The 16664-nt window shown below is 46.2% G+C and overlaps 1 protein-coding gene across 3 annotated transcripts in view; it reads left to right on the top strand.

Moving 5' to 3' along the window:
* The window catches only part of PIR (pirin), a 492836-nt gene that overhangs the window by 473944 nt on the left and 2228 nt on the right, over positions 1–16664 (top strand). The window lies entirely within an intron of this gene.

The following is a 16664-nucleotide window of genomic DNA, read 5'->3' as shown; positions in this document are numbered from 1 at the left end:
TGTCGCAGCTGCAGATATACTATTGTATTCACTTATAAGCATGGACATCCTTTACACTTTTCACTCCATCTTCTGCCACAATGGCGAAAAACAATCTGGGGATGGAGCCGATGCCCATGCGCACTGTAGTCCAGGGGAGGAGCCACCTATCTCAGGATACTTCGAAGACTCTTCCAGGACAACAATGTGCGATCATCCGGACCCAACACTAGGCGGCGATCTAATGCTAAGATATGAATGTTAGCAGCCCTACATGCCAAGAACAGATGCATACTGGTAAGTAGCATATTCAATATATGTTTATGTTGTATTGTTTTTGTAGCTTTTATCCATAAAACGAGTTTAATGGCTACCTGTCTTCTAAAGTTCTCCCATCGACAGTCTCGTTTTGTCCTGAAGTCTTCAAATAAATTTGCAACTAAATTTGAATTGTTCTTTGTCAACCAGGGTATTGTATTTGGAATATTGGGAAGCTTTGACATCCAGTGGGCTATGTCTTACTAGGAGCACCCAGTAGAATTCTAAGGCACTAGGTGGTTTAGGAAAATTTGCTTTCTACTGCGTTAATCCACTGTGCTTCTAGGTGTACTCCATAAACTCTTAACACACTTGTCCTTTATGAAGCTGTGCCTTCCGGTTAGTTGCACTCTGCTCTAATACTTTCTGTGGCATGTGGGTAACTGTGCCTTGCAATGGGATGCACCTCCAACCCTCTGTTTGGACACTATAGACCCTTAAGGTACCTGTTTTGGGGGAATCTGTGCCTTCGAGAAAGTTGCCCCTCTGATACTTCTGGGTAAGATTTGTTGCTCACCTGCTGGAGCCGAACGATGGCCCAACCTCTTCTGCCTCTCCTTCTCTCTGCCTCCTGTAACTAATCTTGTCCTTCTGCCTCCTCCATCCACCCCCTTATTCTCATTAACACAGAAGCAGGTATCAGATACTGCATCAGCACCCACTACCTGATGTATGACTGTAACATGACTTGGTAATGACACACCCACCATATTGTATGAGGCCATCTCACCTGGCTATTCACAAAATGTGGTTAAAAAACATCTCACAATCTAGTCTGTGGAATTAAGAGTAGTCTTCTTCAGGAACTCCCTAACCCACCTCTAGCTTACCAGAATGTTGCTGCTGAATACACATCTTAACTAATTTGCTTCTCACATTTTCCAGGCTAGTTTTGTTAATTTATTCTGACCCACAGACCACACCTAAAGAATCCAGCCTTCTAAGGATCCTTCATGAAACCATTGCTGGCATCATTCACTATCATTATTATCAATGATTTTTATGTCTTGGGTGAACATTTAGTTTGGCTAGTAAGACTGACCTCCAATAAGCTCCCTCCTGTTGAATCTAGATGCATTCATTGTCCTTAATCTGATGTCTGGCACTCAGCTGGACATACTTTTGACTCAGTCTTAGGTCCATAAGGACGCATCACCTTAGCACAAATGGCATCTGCGCCTACTGTGACCTCCTTATCGTCCACTTTAACCTCAAACTCGCCTCAGCTCCTCTTGGACCACGAACAGTAATTAACAAGACCCTCTCCAGACCTTACAATTAAGTTAGTTTTAGTGCTCTTCCATCTCACTTGATGGATACATTTCCAATTCAACCCCATAATGGAAATACAACAGTTCCACCTCAAGCTTTCTGTTGCTTTTAATAAATTCACACCCATCAAGACTGCAATGGCCGTTGAACAAATATTGAATACAAGTAGGTTAAGCTCAAATGTAAGGTCCTTGAAGAGAGGAAACAGAATCCTCAAAATAAAATGAAAACCCATGGACCGGCGCCAACTACACTTACACTCGCACATTTACAAAGCTGCCATCAAAAGGTCAAAGCGACTAACTCCTCTCTTCATGTCTCTAAAACAGCATACCATCTAACGAACTTCACCGCATCATTAACTAATTCCATATTACAGAATGCACTCACCTCCGCTATCACCCACTCATAAGAGTTGCGGGAGGTACTGTCTGAATGCAACGTAGCCAAAGCCAAGAAGTAGGAAAACCTACCTCATGAACAATCCTGACAACAAACTCCCATTTCTGCCCATCGCTCAAGCAAAGCCTCTCAGTCGAGCACCCTATGCTGGCCTCTATCAACCATCCATTTTGAGGAACTTATCGCGGCCACCTGGTTACCTAGCAGGCCCATGCTCGCTGCAGGCACTCAAGGACATGATCCACACCACCTCTGCTGCCTTCATGGCCAGAGGTAAATGCTACAGAAGACACCCTGTAGACTTCTGTGGAACATGGGCATAAAGTATCCATGCCAACAGTGTTTCAATAAGGTTTTCCTTGAATATATTTGTGTTTCATTTGAAGCATTATAAAAATGGAATAATTGATAATCCATATACACCACTAAGGACGAAAGGACAAGGCTTGTAGATAACCGTCATAAAAGTTTGTTTTCAAGACGAGTTACTAAAGGATAATAAGGGATAAAACATTCAACAATATCATCCATTAAAGAAGAAAGCGTTCAGTGCAGTGAGTAGTCACATGGTGCATAACGACAGGTTCTGTTGCTTAGTAGTGTAAGTTGTGTTGTCTAATAGTGCACAAAAGAAACACGAATTGACCAATCCAGTAGGTCTGGCGTTGCCTGCGAGCCTTTTGGCTTTGTCAGTGCTTGCTTTGTTTGCCATGTTTTTGCAAAACTTTATTGTTGCAGGACCTGCTGGAATCAGATCAAATTGGAACTCCAAAAGATCATTAAAAGCTAATGAAGAAGACTGAGAAGTCTATGGCAGAGGTTGTTACATGGCGAGTGGAATTTATGCGATTGTAGCTTGAAGTAATGTAACCTCTGAAAAGTTTGGATGAAGAGATTACGTACACCTAGGAGACACAAGAGCTCCAATTTTTTAATGTAGGAAGAGGCGGGCATAAATGCTTGTGTGGGTGAATGTGGAGCTTAGCATGCAAGAAGAAAGAGTATGGTGAGTGGCTGGATATATATCTTATATCAGGACTAAATTGGAAGATCACATTTGGCCAATTGCTAACAAGGCCTAGACGATAACGTTTATAAAAGTTGCGCGCTTGAATGAGTGCCTGTGAGAGAATCGCCACACACATTGTGGCTGAAATAAATATAAATCAGGGTCCTTAAAATCCAAAAAGTACAGTAAAAGTGGCAGCTGTGGAAAATGACAATGTATATGTACATAAGCGGCGTTCATTTGTGTTCACCATACCCCTCGCTGTAAGCAGAACGAATACCGCGAAGCTTTGACCGCATCATCCCGCCAGCATAGGCCCATGCACGCACGTACACGACAGCCATTTTAGACACCAAGGCCTCTCTGCCCACTCCCGATAGCCAGCGTCTCTCTCTCCCCCCTCACTCCCCAGCCTCGCAAGCATCCCCGACAGCCCCCGGTCTCTCATGCATAGGCCATAAAACCCTCTCCCTCTGCGCGACCCTGCTCTAAAAGTGACACCCCGCCTGACCGACACCCCCTGCATTCCTCCCAGGAACACCCTTCCCCTCTTCTGATGACCCCCCCGGCTACACCTGGCCTCCCGACCCGGTCCCAAGTCATAAAACAAAGCCTCATGGATGTACCCCCCCTGGCCCCGCATAGCAAAGCGTGATACACCAACCGAAGTGCCCGATCTTATCGCCTGCCCAACCTTAGATCTGACCACCCCCTCTTGCCCTCGTGTCCTGTTGGAATGTCCGGCTGCAAGATTACAATCACATGTTACATTTGGGAGGGGAAACGACATCCGAACGACTGGTATGGGAATAGGCCTGAAGCTGGGATTCCAAACACGCCTTTTCGTACTTCAAAGTGCCTTTATTGCAATAAGGAATGTTTGTACATCATAAACCTGTGTATAAAAGACGGAGCCTCAGAGAAACTTGTTAGAGCACCTCTTGAAGACATTGTGCGCGTGTCCGAAATGACAGGCTCTCCTCATGAGAAATAAAAATCTGTTCTTGCACTCCCGATTCCAGCGCCCGTCTTTTTATTTGGTAACTGTTCAAGATGGGAACTAAGAGGCGTCTTGTGCCAGCAGCCTGGGCATCGGTTGTAATTTGGGCTGTTTTTCCACAATTGGCGTCCCAACGCGGGGCCCATCAGCGACATAAGGTCCGGTAAGAGAGGTCCAGACGATGGGGTGAACATCTGAACGATTGGAGTATACCTGCCTTGAGAGGGCCCTCGTCCGGCTGCCGATTGAATGAACTTCACCGGTTCCCAACGGACCTCTCTCAAGCGACCTAGTGTCCTGACTGGGATCCCACAGGAATGCTGCGGTAAAAACATGGAGTAAGAGAACGATCGGGCGCTGGAAAGGGAAGGCGAAGAACTGTCCACACGGTCCGGTCCGGGTAAGGTTAAGTAGGACGTCTTCACGTCTGATAATCGGCATTTAAATACTGGTATTGTTCATTGATTGGTTCATTTAGCCTTGGTTGCTACTTGAAGTATTGGTTCTCTTTGAGACATTCTCTGTTTGCAAACAGCGACGAATAGGAACGTTCCTCTCTCTTTGCAAATAGTGAAGGATAGGTAATGCGGACTTTTGTCCCCCGTTGTAATCCGTCATGCCTATTTTTCTCCCCACTGATTGATTGATTGCTCTGTTGCTCTTTGAGACATTCGCTGTCTACAAACGGGGAAGAATAGGAATATTCTGTCTCCCTTTGCAGATAGTGAAGGGTAGGTAATGCAGACTTTTGTCCCCATTGTAATCCGTCATGCCTATCTTTCTCCCCACTGATTGTTTGTTATCGATTTTTATCGATTATCGCTCTTGAGATATTCCCTGTCTACAAACAGAGAAGAATAGGAATATTTTGTCTCCCTTTGCAGATAGCGAAGGATAGGTAATGCGGACTTTTGTCCCCCGTTGTAATCCGTCATGCCTGTTTTTCTCCCCACTGATTGATTGATTGTCTGGACATTTATTGTTCAAGGAATAGTTCTTTTGAGGTATTCTCTGTTTGCAAATAACGTGGAATAGAAATATTCTGTCTAGTCTTTGCAAGTAGTGAAGGGTAGGTAATGCGGACCTTTGTCCCCCGTTGTAATCTGTCATGCCTATCTACTCCCCCCTGATTGGTAAACTAGTTCCACCCGGACCACTTATTAGAGGTAGATCATCTGGCTCAACCGGAGGGCGCCCCTAATAAAAAGGACATACGTAAAATACGAAGTAATCACCGTATCCTGTTAACAGAAACTTTAGCACGAAACGCACTAGAAAATGAAGGAAAAAGAAATCGAGCAAAATCAGTAGGCCACTGATGAGTTTTTTTTTTACTTCGCTAGAAATAAGAAACGTTAGAAATAGCCCGCAATAAGAAACATGAAAGTGGTGAGAGAAGCCAAGCTTGACATCACGGCAGCCACGAGGTAGCTAGGCTCCGCCGCCCCTCACTGCTCCAAGCATGTCTGTCCCACCGCCCGCCACGCCCAATAACGGTAACATAATATACATACAAGTCAGCAGATGCCTACCCCCATTCCGGAAGCTCCCGAAGTGCAACAGGTCCACGGTTACGCCCATCCGGAAGACGAGGCCTCGACACGTGCAGGGCGGGGCCCGGCTGGCCGTCAGCGGCCGGAGAGGTCGTGGGGGGATGGCCCGAAATGTACTGGTCTTCCCATTCTCCTCTTCTGACGCCTTGCAGGCCACGGGGGGGGATGTCTTGCTTATGCCTCCGACCCCCCCCCTCTCTCATCGCCTGGTCCGGCCATCACGCAAGTCAGCGCCGGGAGACGGCGTGGGGTGCACTGGGAGGGAGAGGCGGCGCGGACGAGCCTCTCCCACCTCCCCAGGTGGAGGCCCCTCAGTTGCACCCCCAACGCTCCACTCACCCGACAAGGGTTCGTCCACTGTTGCGGTGCAACACCACGCCCGACAGGCTGGAGTCCGTCTGCCCTTACGATCCAGCGACTGCCGGTTGCCGCGGAACTCATAACATGGCGGTCGACTCTGCAAGATTGGGCCTGGCGTGCAAAGATGGCCTGGTCGCTTGTCAGCTAGAAAATGAGTCCCCGTCCAGAAGCGTTCTCCTCAGCTTTGAAGATTCTACGAGAACCGCGGGGGCCCCCCGACTCCCGCGGGCCCCCCGATGGGGAATGACTGCCATGATTGCCCGCGGAACGACCAAGACGTAGCCGGGAGACGTTGGCGCTCTCATGCTGGCGCCAGCCTCAGTTTGAATGACCAAAATCCTGCAGACTACCAATTTGATCAGTTCCGGTGGAACACCAGTATGACCCGGTAGGAAAGATTGTTGCCTCCCTCCCCCCTTTGACTGATGGTTCTTATCGGCGGCCCCTTCTGTTGCCCTTTAACGAAACTTTTGGACTGCCGAAAGAGGCTCTGGTCCAACCACGAGTTGGTGGAGACATTTTGACTATACTTGGACCTGCCTGACCGCACCCAAAATGGCGCCGATACAAATGAAACTCGCAACTCCCTGTTGTGTTCCGGTTGCTCAGCCGTGATATCATGAGATATGTATGCAGTTTTTTGAAGCGCATGGCGGGAGGGGATGGGTACTGATTGAACATTCGGACAATGAATTGATATTAAGTTCTGACGCGTCATTGATTACCGTATTATTGAAAGTTCGAATTTTCGACACTTATGGTACTTGCCCACAATGAATTTTCGATATGATTTTATTGCACTTGTCGCACCTTTATGAAATCAACGGTCACCGACTCCGTTACGTTTTCCTCAAATAAATATCCCCTCATGTACAGTTCCAGTCTGCACCGTGGCCGGCCCACGTGGTTGTAGGCCCGTATTTGTGCGCCAACATTTTCAAATAAAGGTTTTTTGAAAAGCAAACATAGTTGTAGCGCTTAGATTGGTAAGTTTCGAATAAATGGCCACTGTTTCCGATATAAGTAAAATACAGGTGAAATGAAGCAACTCGATTACTTAAAGGTTAAAAAGCAAAGTACACAGAAATATCGCAAATGTGAATGGTCCAGGTTTGTTGTGTGTGTGTTTTTTTTAATATTTTTGTGCAACGTAAAGCGATCGATAAAGGTCCCGATATTTAGCCTTTACTTTATGTGCCACATGTATCAGGGAAGTTGTTTCAGATGCCCCTAAGCCACTCCGAAGGAATGCCACCTAGCCCCTCTAGTTTCCGTGCCTGATGAACAGAAACGACCCTGTACCACTGTAGACCATCCCTCCTCCTCGAAGGAGAGCACGAGTTCACCCCCACTTTACACTGACTGCCTTTGTTTTGACCCTTCCCTACACACGATCCGTAATACCACACTTGGGCGATCTATGCAATATACAGTCCATCAATGATTATCTCTCCCGCACTACCGGTCCCTCTGGGCTTAAAACGCCGAGATGAATGGGACTGCATCCCGCGGAGATAGGTCGAGTATGTGGTAAGTAAAAGCATTTTCGGGTTTATGCGCGCTGATGTGTTTTAAAACGCTGCCCCCACCCCTTCTTTTTCCCTTCTTTTCTGCAGGTCACATCGGAACGTCGACTAAAGTATGGAGAAGACCTAAGCAACACGCCATGGTTCCGCACGGAAAAATTGTATATTGTCTATGGGGACTGCCCCTGAGAACGTGACGAATTTGTGTGATATGAATGCACGTGTGGATGCCCTGATGTGTATAGCTCGACTGAATACACGTTGCACACGTTTGGATTGATAAGAGAAATGTTTTATGTATGACTTAAGTGATGATCGAACGGCCGATGGAATGGGGAAAAGGGGTCTGAACATGGTGCCTATACACGACGAACAAACAAAGATATAGCACTCCCTTACTTAGAAACGACTGTCTCTCTCTCTCTCTCTGAACCCAGCGACTGGGAGGGTGGCCTGAAGCAGAAACTTGACGGGTTATTGCAGTATGACAAAATATGACTCCAACCGGCACCCCAAATAATGCAACCAAGAATGACGTGCACCCATGAGTAAATTCATACGATAACTAAATAGGGAAAGGTTCAGGAATATTCCGGGGTGAGGTTTACCCGAGTACACTCCTCCTGAAAGACTAGGAATATTGTCAATGTTTAAGATTTACCACCTCCTTCTTGCACCCTCATAGACATGAAACTCAAAGCTGCCCCATTGTTCTCCCGACTGACACCCTCCGTTGCCTCAGCCTGGATACCCATTCGCTAAAAATGATTCGAAGATCCCACCGTGAGTATTAGCCCGACCAGGTTAGTTCCCGAACAATTGACAAAGGTGTAAGTATTTGCAACCGAGGCCACCAGCAAAGGCAGCCAGATGAATTAAGTAGGATACTAAGGATGCGCAGCATGCAGGAAGAAATCTTTTTGGCCAAGTACTGTTCTATGTTTTGTCTTGGATTTTTGTATATAATACATGTACTATTCCCTCCCCGCCTGAATTCATGTGTACGTAATGTATGGATCTACGTCTTCCCTCAGCCTGTGTTTCTATATAACTTGACCCCTGTTGTTCTGTGTTGTGTGCGCACTAAATGGCCTATTATTTACACGTTTTCTCTCTCTCCATGTCGTACGTGTACCGAATAGTTCGTTTAAAATGCGGACGACTCTCTCTCTCTGAGAGTCCCCCTGTTCCCTCTTCCTTTGTGTGGTAAGGTTGTGCCCCGCCGGCACAAGCTTAATTGGTTTTTTAACACAAAGGTGTTCGGCAAAATTGACAGCAACTAAAACAATTGTAATTTGCCATATTACTACCTCTCCTTTCTGTAAAATGATGGAACTTGAATTGGCTAAGAAGGAAAGGACAGGTAAGACGACTGATGTCCCCTAATCTGGCCTTTTTATAAGGGGACTATATGTCAGTGGCCTTCTGTTCTCAGTCCGTTAGAAACACAATACCCAATGCCCAGATTGCCCCACCTCTCTGCACCCAAGTACGGATGTCCAAAGCGTCCTCGTTTCTCCCGATTGACCCCAGCTCCATATCCCGAAGTATAACTGATGACCCTGATTAACCGTTGCTCCCCGAGAAAAGAATGTTTAGCCTCTGTTCCTCTCTCATAATGATAGAAGACTGCCAGGGCTTGGGTTAGAAAGACGAGTCTCTACCGTAGGATCCGATTTCGAGTTTGATGGAATACGCAGTTGATAAGAGTCTGACTTCTCTCCATATACGTCATGAATGAACGCCAAATAGACTTAGTACAAACTCAGTAGAAATGCCCGCATACATACTCCATAGTGATAACTTCTGACTGTGACCGATGAACGTATCCCCAACTACTTAAGATTGGGGGCGGAATTGAAATGTATAAATGGCTTCTCCTGCCAGTTCTCTAAAGCTTGTTTTGTACCCATTCAAAGATACACAATCACCGGAGGAGAGGGGCTGGACGTGACGCACAGCCTAGCCGCAGATCATGAAGCACATGTGACCTCGACCAAAGGTGGAGCCGCAGAGCAACGAGACGCGGGACGAGGCACCACTCTCAAACACGGGAAATGAAAGGATGGAGGGCTGCTTTGAAGCCCTCTGCTTGCTGACCCACGCGTGCCAGAAGTCCCCGCCCCTTTGAGCCCGATTGATGGGCCTGCCTGCTCGTTATCCTTTGCTCCCTTGGTTTGTCTCAAAGATCTGATCCCACTCCGCCCTCTCTTCCCTCGATTATCCGACAACCCCCCCTTTTTTTCACATGGATTTTGACTCAGAGAAGAAGAACAGCATTTAGGTAGAATAGGGTTTGCCACGGAAGGAGAAAGAAATGCAGGTGCCCAGCATGAGGCACCCTTGAAAAGATTAGTTAGAAAACAGGACTGTGGTCTAACAGCAGAGGACAGATCGCACCCTGCAACGTGTAAGGATTGATCCGAGCTGGACCTATAGCTCCACCGCCGGTGCTCAACAGCGCCAACGGAAGAAGAAGAACTACTAAAGCCTACCAGTGATGGCTCGCTGCTAAAAAGACACTGTGGCGAAGACCCCCCCCCCCTTTCCGAACTTTCTACCCCCCCCCCTCTGACTACTTGCTTGTATTGAACTGAATTCCTCCCTCAACCACTTTGTATTGCTTTCAAAATGTTTCATCGGTCACTTTTAACTGTACATTGATACCGCCGGAGAGAGAGTCAGAACATGGTTCCATAATGTGTCGGAACATTTCCTTGATTGACTCCGACTGAGTTGTATACCGATCTCTAGACTCGTATATATATCACGACAAATGTAAATTCATATGTATTGCACCTCGTCTATCGCATCGACTGCACATGGTTATATGCAATCCGCCAGTATTGACAACGCTATTTCATTGACCACACATGGCTATATGTACACCCCGTCAGTTATGATAAACACGGAAATGAACTAACTTATGTTAAAAAGCGGCGACTGTGGAAAATGACAATGTATATGTACATAAGCGGCGTTCATTTGTGTTCACCATACCCCTCGCTGTAAGCAGAACGAATACCGCGAAGCTTTGACCGCATCATCCCGCCAGCATAGGCCCATGCACGCACGTACACGACAGCCATTTTAGACACCAAGGCCTCTCTGCCCACTCCCGATAACCAGCGTCTCTCTCTCCCCCCTCACTCCCCAGCCTCGCAAGCATCCCCGACAGCCCCCGTTCTCTCTCATGCATAGGCCATAAAACCCTCTCCCTCTGCGCGACCCTGCTCTAAAAGTGACACCTCGCCTGGCCGACACCCCCTGCATTCCTCCCAGGAACACCCTTCCCCTCTTCTGATGACCCCCCCCCCCCCCCCCCCCCCGGCTACACCTGGCCTCCCGACCCGGTCCCAAGTCATAAAACAAAGCCTCATGGATGTACCCCCCCTGGCCCCGCATAGCAAAGCGTGATACACCAACCGAAGTGCCCGATCTTATCACCTGCCCAACCTTAGATCTGACCACCCCCTCTTGCCCTCGTGTCCTGTTGGAATGTCCGGCTGCAAGATTACAATCACATGTTACATTTGGGAGGGGAAACGACATCCGAACGACTGGTATGGGAATAGGACTGAAGCTGGGATTCCAAACACGCCTTTTCGTACTTCAAAGTGCCTTTATTGCAATAAGGAATGTTTGTACATCATAAACCTGTGTATAAAAGACGGAGCCTCAGAGAAACTTGTTAGAGCACCTCTTGAAGACATTGTGCGTGTGTCCGAAATGACAGGCTCTCCTCGTGAGAAATAAAAATCTGTTCTTGCACTCCCGATTCCAGCGCCCGTCTTTTTATTTGGTAACTGTTCAAGATGGGAACTAAGAGGCGTCTTGTGCCAGCAGCCTGGGCATCGGTTGTAATTTGGGCTGTTTTTCCACACAGCCGGTGGGAGATGCTGTCAAAACAAATTAATTGAAAAGATCCCCAGGTGGACTTGTTGTGCAGGCTAACCACCCGCCCGAGGAAAATAACGTGGAGCCCGAGGATTGGCTCTGACCCTGACGAAACACTCCTGATAATGTAATATTCCTGAAGAATTCTTAGGGATTAGTTCAGCGGAATGAGTCAAGAAAAGCAGATGTGTTGCTCTGGAGAGAGCTTGAGTTATTTACAGAGAGGGCAGGCAAGTGTCCAGTCCTGGAAACAAAGGCGCAACAATGGCTGCACAGGGACCGCCATGGACCATTTAAATATGTCAGACTACTGAGGTGCAAGACACGTAAACCATTGAAAATAGAATTATAAATGTAAACCAATTATTAAAGTTAGTCAGATTGAGGAGAGGGTCCCAAATTATCTATTTGCATTTTTTTTTTTAAGTTTATGAAATATGGAAGAGAGAACAGAAGAAAGCCTTTAATTAAGTTGCACAAATGAGTTATGTAGCATTAGAGGGTTGGCCAACGTGTGCTTAAATCTATTTGGTAATACTTAAATCAAGCACATAAAATCTGGACACTAATTGTAACATAAATAACTCTTGAAGATATAGCCAGAAAAATCCAAAGCTTCTGGAATGTAATATAAATACATCATATTTATATCCGAGCTAATGCTGATGTGTAAAAGAATTGAAGGCCGGATATTCAATGTACTTCAGTGTAGGAATGATGATTCAGATTAAAAGACAGTTAACTGATTTGGAGAACTGGCCCACATGTGCTCACAATCTTCTTGGTACTTCATAAATCAAGCGCATAATACGTAGACTTTAGTCTCGACAGGCCTTTTATTCCACCGGGCATTAACCCGATGGACTGGAGAACTTAGAGGCCCGTTTTAAATACACAGGGTCGCTCCTGGTTTCCCTGACACTTTCACCTGGTGCCCGAGATCGATTGCTGGACGCATAGAAACTCTTCAAGAGAGAGTAAAGGAGATGGAGGGCGGGAAAAGGTAGATAGAAAGTGATCAGAGAGGGGAAAAGAGGAGAGAGGGAGGGTGGATGGTTTGGGTGGGTTGGTTGTGTGGGTGGGTGGATTGATCGATAGAGAGACAACTTGTAGCATAATTAACTTGCCATACCTGCAGGAAAAAATATTGCTTCTGAAATAGAATATAATATTTATATAACATATTATGTTAATGTTGATTGAGTAAAACCTTTCACTCCTGCATGCTCTTTGTTATGCTGGAAAATATGTACAAACGATGGATCATATGCATCCGTTGTGACAATTTCAGTCGATGGCTAACTGAACACAAAAGATTCTCAGTCTGTTTCATGCTATAGGTGTAAGGATCATAAACATTGGGCTTATAGAGTAGTAACGGTAGCCGTAGGTAATGGGCAGTTGTAGATTACTATCTAATTGCAGTAGGATTATAGAATTATTATTTTGCTCCACTCTCCGATTATTATGAGGCCATTTGTCATGGAGTCACAGCGTGAAATCTATTTGCATTTTTCAGCATTTCTCCAATGTTGACTCTACGATATGGTTACTGACCTTTTCCCTCATTTGACACTTGATATCACACTCAAGGAGTCCTACTGACGTTTAATGTGACACCAATTGGGTGTTAACAGTTTTGTATTTTGTTCCACTTCTAGGTTGTATAATGTTTGCTTTTATTTTATGCATTTTGTTCGACACATACCAGGTTACATGTGCACCAAATGGCATACATTTGGTGAAATTGTGTAAAGTATGGAGTCCTTTCATGATTACATTATTTTGTTGGTGGTCAACTCACACACAGTTACCACATTTGAAGTGGCCACTATTGGTAAACCCAGCTGTTGATCATGGATGTGCTGGAGGGTTCCGATGTATAGGCTTGTTCTTTGTGAGCTTTGATCTTTCTGCCTCTTGTAAAAAAGAATACTAGTGAAGGAAGTGACCCGAAATGGGCCAGCGGGTCACTGGCGACCACCTCTTTCCTTCCAAGAAATGAAAAGTCGAAGACAGTAGAGAATACAAACCAAGAAATTTTATTAGTAGTGCACTGCTCGGAGTCTAGTCTGACCAGCCTCATGGGATAGTTGCCGAGGGACTGACTCCTCCCAACATAAAATCAGATATTATACATTCCCAATTCTAAGAGAACACGCCCAGGCTGGAAAATTCCCGCTCAGGCTACCTTGAACAAAGGCAGCAAAGACGGATGATTCATACTGGATACATGCTATCTCGACCCCAAGGCTGTTCGGCCGGTGCCTACCATTCTAAGATGTGGGACTAGGTCTATCTAACAGCAAATGTATGCAACAATAGATAATACATTCATTAGCGCAGAAAGCTTCAACCTTGGGAAATACAAAATGGAGGCACTGGGGCAGTCTTTCTGCTGAGGCAAGCATTATGAGACAGAAACTCAATCTCAGTTACAAAACAAGATGGCACCAATAATGCCAATTTACCATGGATTAGAGTGCGAGCAGAGCAAAGGGGACATTTCAATTCTGTGCATTACGGAAATAACATTTCAAATCTAACAGTAGAAGGTGTGACATCATACCCTCTGTTTGCAACATAGAACAGTGTTTGTTTATTATTTTTTCCCTATGGAAATAATAATAATAATACTGAATTTTAATAAAGCGCGAACGGCTACCTCCGGAGGAAGTGTCCCGGCGCTGGGTGAGCAGAAAAAGACATAGAACGAAGGAGTAAGAATTATTGCATGAAAAGCCATGTTTTCAGTGATCTCCTAAAGCTGGGTTCTGAGGGTGCCTGTTGTATTTCAGGCGGCAAGGCATTCCAAAGAAGTGCCGTACTTGCGGAAAAGGTTCTACCACCCAAGCGGGCCCTTTTCACTCGAGGGACGTGAAGATGAACCTTATGGTTAGAACCGAGGAGTCTGGCCTGCGAATAACTAGGCAGTCGTTTTTTTAGATCATTCGGACAGGCTCCATGTAAGGCTCTATAGGCTAGAGTGAGAGCCTTGAATTTTATCCGGTTGGCCACAGGTAACCAATGTAGCATGCGTAGGTGAGGGGAAATGTGTTGTTTAAAAGGGACATGCCTTAGCAATCTTACAGCCGAATTCTGAACGGTTTGCAGCCGTTGCATCAGAAATTTCGGGAGGCCTAAATAAAGGCCATTGGCGTAATCAAGCCTAGAGGTGATCATGGCATGAATAACCGTTTTTCGGCAGCCCTCCTGGAGCAGTTGAAGAAATCTCCGAAGGGTCCTAAGCTTACTAAGGCAACCTCCAATGACCTGCTGTATGTGGGGGCAAAGGATAGGCCATCATCCCAGGTAACCCCCAAGTTTTTTGCCTTTGTGCTGGGAGTCGGTGCAGAGCCCATTTCGGCGGGCCACCAAAACTCGGCAGAAGGGTGGGCGCCTTTCCCAAAAAAGATAACCTCCGTTTTACCCGCATTTAATTTTAGTTTATTGGTGTTCACCCAGCAGGCCACGTCGCGAAGGCAGCCCTTAAAATTAGCAAAGGCTGCCTCTGATACCTTAGAAAACGGGAAGACCAATTGGGTGTCATCAGCATAGGAAATTGCGGTGACTCCCCAATTGGAATGAGCGTAAACAGCGGGCCAAATAAATATTAAAAAGCAACCGGCTAAGAGCTGATCCCTGTGGGACCCCACAGTTCAGTCTCTTGGATTTCGAGGAAAAGGCGCTTAAGGCCACCTTCTGAGATCTGTCGGACAAATATGAGTGGAGCCATCCAAGTGCCTGGGCCTGGAGGCCGATCTCAGCCAGACGTTGTAGTAGCCTGCCATGGTCCACTGTGTCAAAGGCGGCCGATAGATCCAGGAGCACCAGCATTGCCGATGCTCCTGAATCCAGCGACCACCTAACTGACTCGGCAACCTCGATCATGGCGGTCTCGGTGCTAAAACCGGCTCTAAAACCCGATTGAGTTTCATGGAGGGCATTACTCTCTTCCGTAAATTTGTTTAATTGCCGCTGGATTAATTTTTCTAGCATTTTCCCCGGAGCCGCCAGTAATGAGATGGGGCGGAGATTACTTAAGTCTTCTGGAGCCCCGTTCTGCTTTTTTTTCAAAGGGAGTAAGGTGGCATGCTTCCAACTCTCCAGGAACACTCCGGTAGCAATGGACGTATTCCATATGTGTTGGAGAGTAGGCGCAACGGATTCTGCCATCAAGCTCCATAGCTATGGAGGACAAGGATCATCAGGAGATCCTGATTTGCATCTATTTATTTCCTGTATGACCACATCAAGTGTAACTGGTTGGAATCGGCGTAAGGTCATTTGGGGAACCCTAGTCTCCACTAAGTCTGACTTGACAGTGCAGCTTGCTGGACTAAAGGTGTCAAACACTTTCAGGATTTTGTTCTCGAAATATTCAGTTTGTCTTGCTGGCTAAATGTGATCACACATTTGATTCAGTTTCTTTCTTTCGATGTTGTATCAGTAGTTCTTCCTGGGGGCAAAACCTTTCTCTCCCAATGGATAGATTAACTAGGACATGTAGGTGGCCTGTTTAAATACATTTTTTTGAATAATGTTTTTGCCTCTTCGAAATACTCTTGTTTCGACTTACAGTGTATTCTTTGTTAGAGTCATCAACAAACCACCTATGTCAAGCTCATTCCTAAGAGAAAAAAAGCTGTGACTCCGCAGATCCTTCCACCTTTCACCTAATCTCCACCAGACTGACTCTGCGCAGATTCATTGAAATATCACACATAGCTCTTCTTTCTTTGAAGACATTGTCTGCCTTGATCACAATCTTGGTTGATCTGAAGGTCACCATTGACACAAGCAGAGTTGCTATGCTTCTACCTTTAACCTAGTGCATGGCCCTACCCTACTTAAGAGGCTGAGTGACCTTGGTGGTATCCATGGTACCATCTTGAACTGGATTTTCTCCTGCCTCTCTTCTTACCTCTCCAACATTGCCTCCCTTCTGCCTTTATCTTCAGCTCCTTTCAATTCTTATACCAACACGTCTCTTGGTTCCATCATTACTACTCTCCTCTACATTGCACACCTAATCCATGTACTGGACGCCATCAAGTCATTGATGCTTACCTGTTACAACTATGCAGTTGACGCCCAGATCCTCCTAAAATGTGAAAGACCCTCAGACCTAGGCTACTGTTCCCTGGGCTGTTTCTATAGACTGTTTCCTTGAAGCAGCGGCTCACTGGTTGGTACAGCGGTCAACTGCTTGAAGGCATTAAACACCTTATGTTCAAAGCAGATAAAGCAGATTATCACCGGTAGAAAGTGGACAAAGTACCATCTCACTTCCTTGTGCACTCGAACACCCACCAGCGAGCTTGAGAGAAACGAGAGACCAGGAAGTG

The sequence above is a fragment of the Lissotriton helveticus genome, chromosome 8, assembly GCF_964261635.1.
Source record: "Lissotriton helveticus chromosome 8, aLisHel1.1, whole genome shotgun sequence".
In the NCBI taxonomy this organism is placed as follows: domain Eukaryota; kingdom Metazoa; phylum Chordata; class Amphibia; order Caudata; family Salamandridae; genus Lissotriton; species Lissotriton helveticus.
Note: the sequence above shows the minus strand (reverse complement) of the source record. Positions and strands in the feature narration are given on the sequence as shown.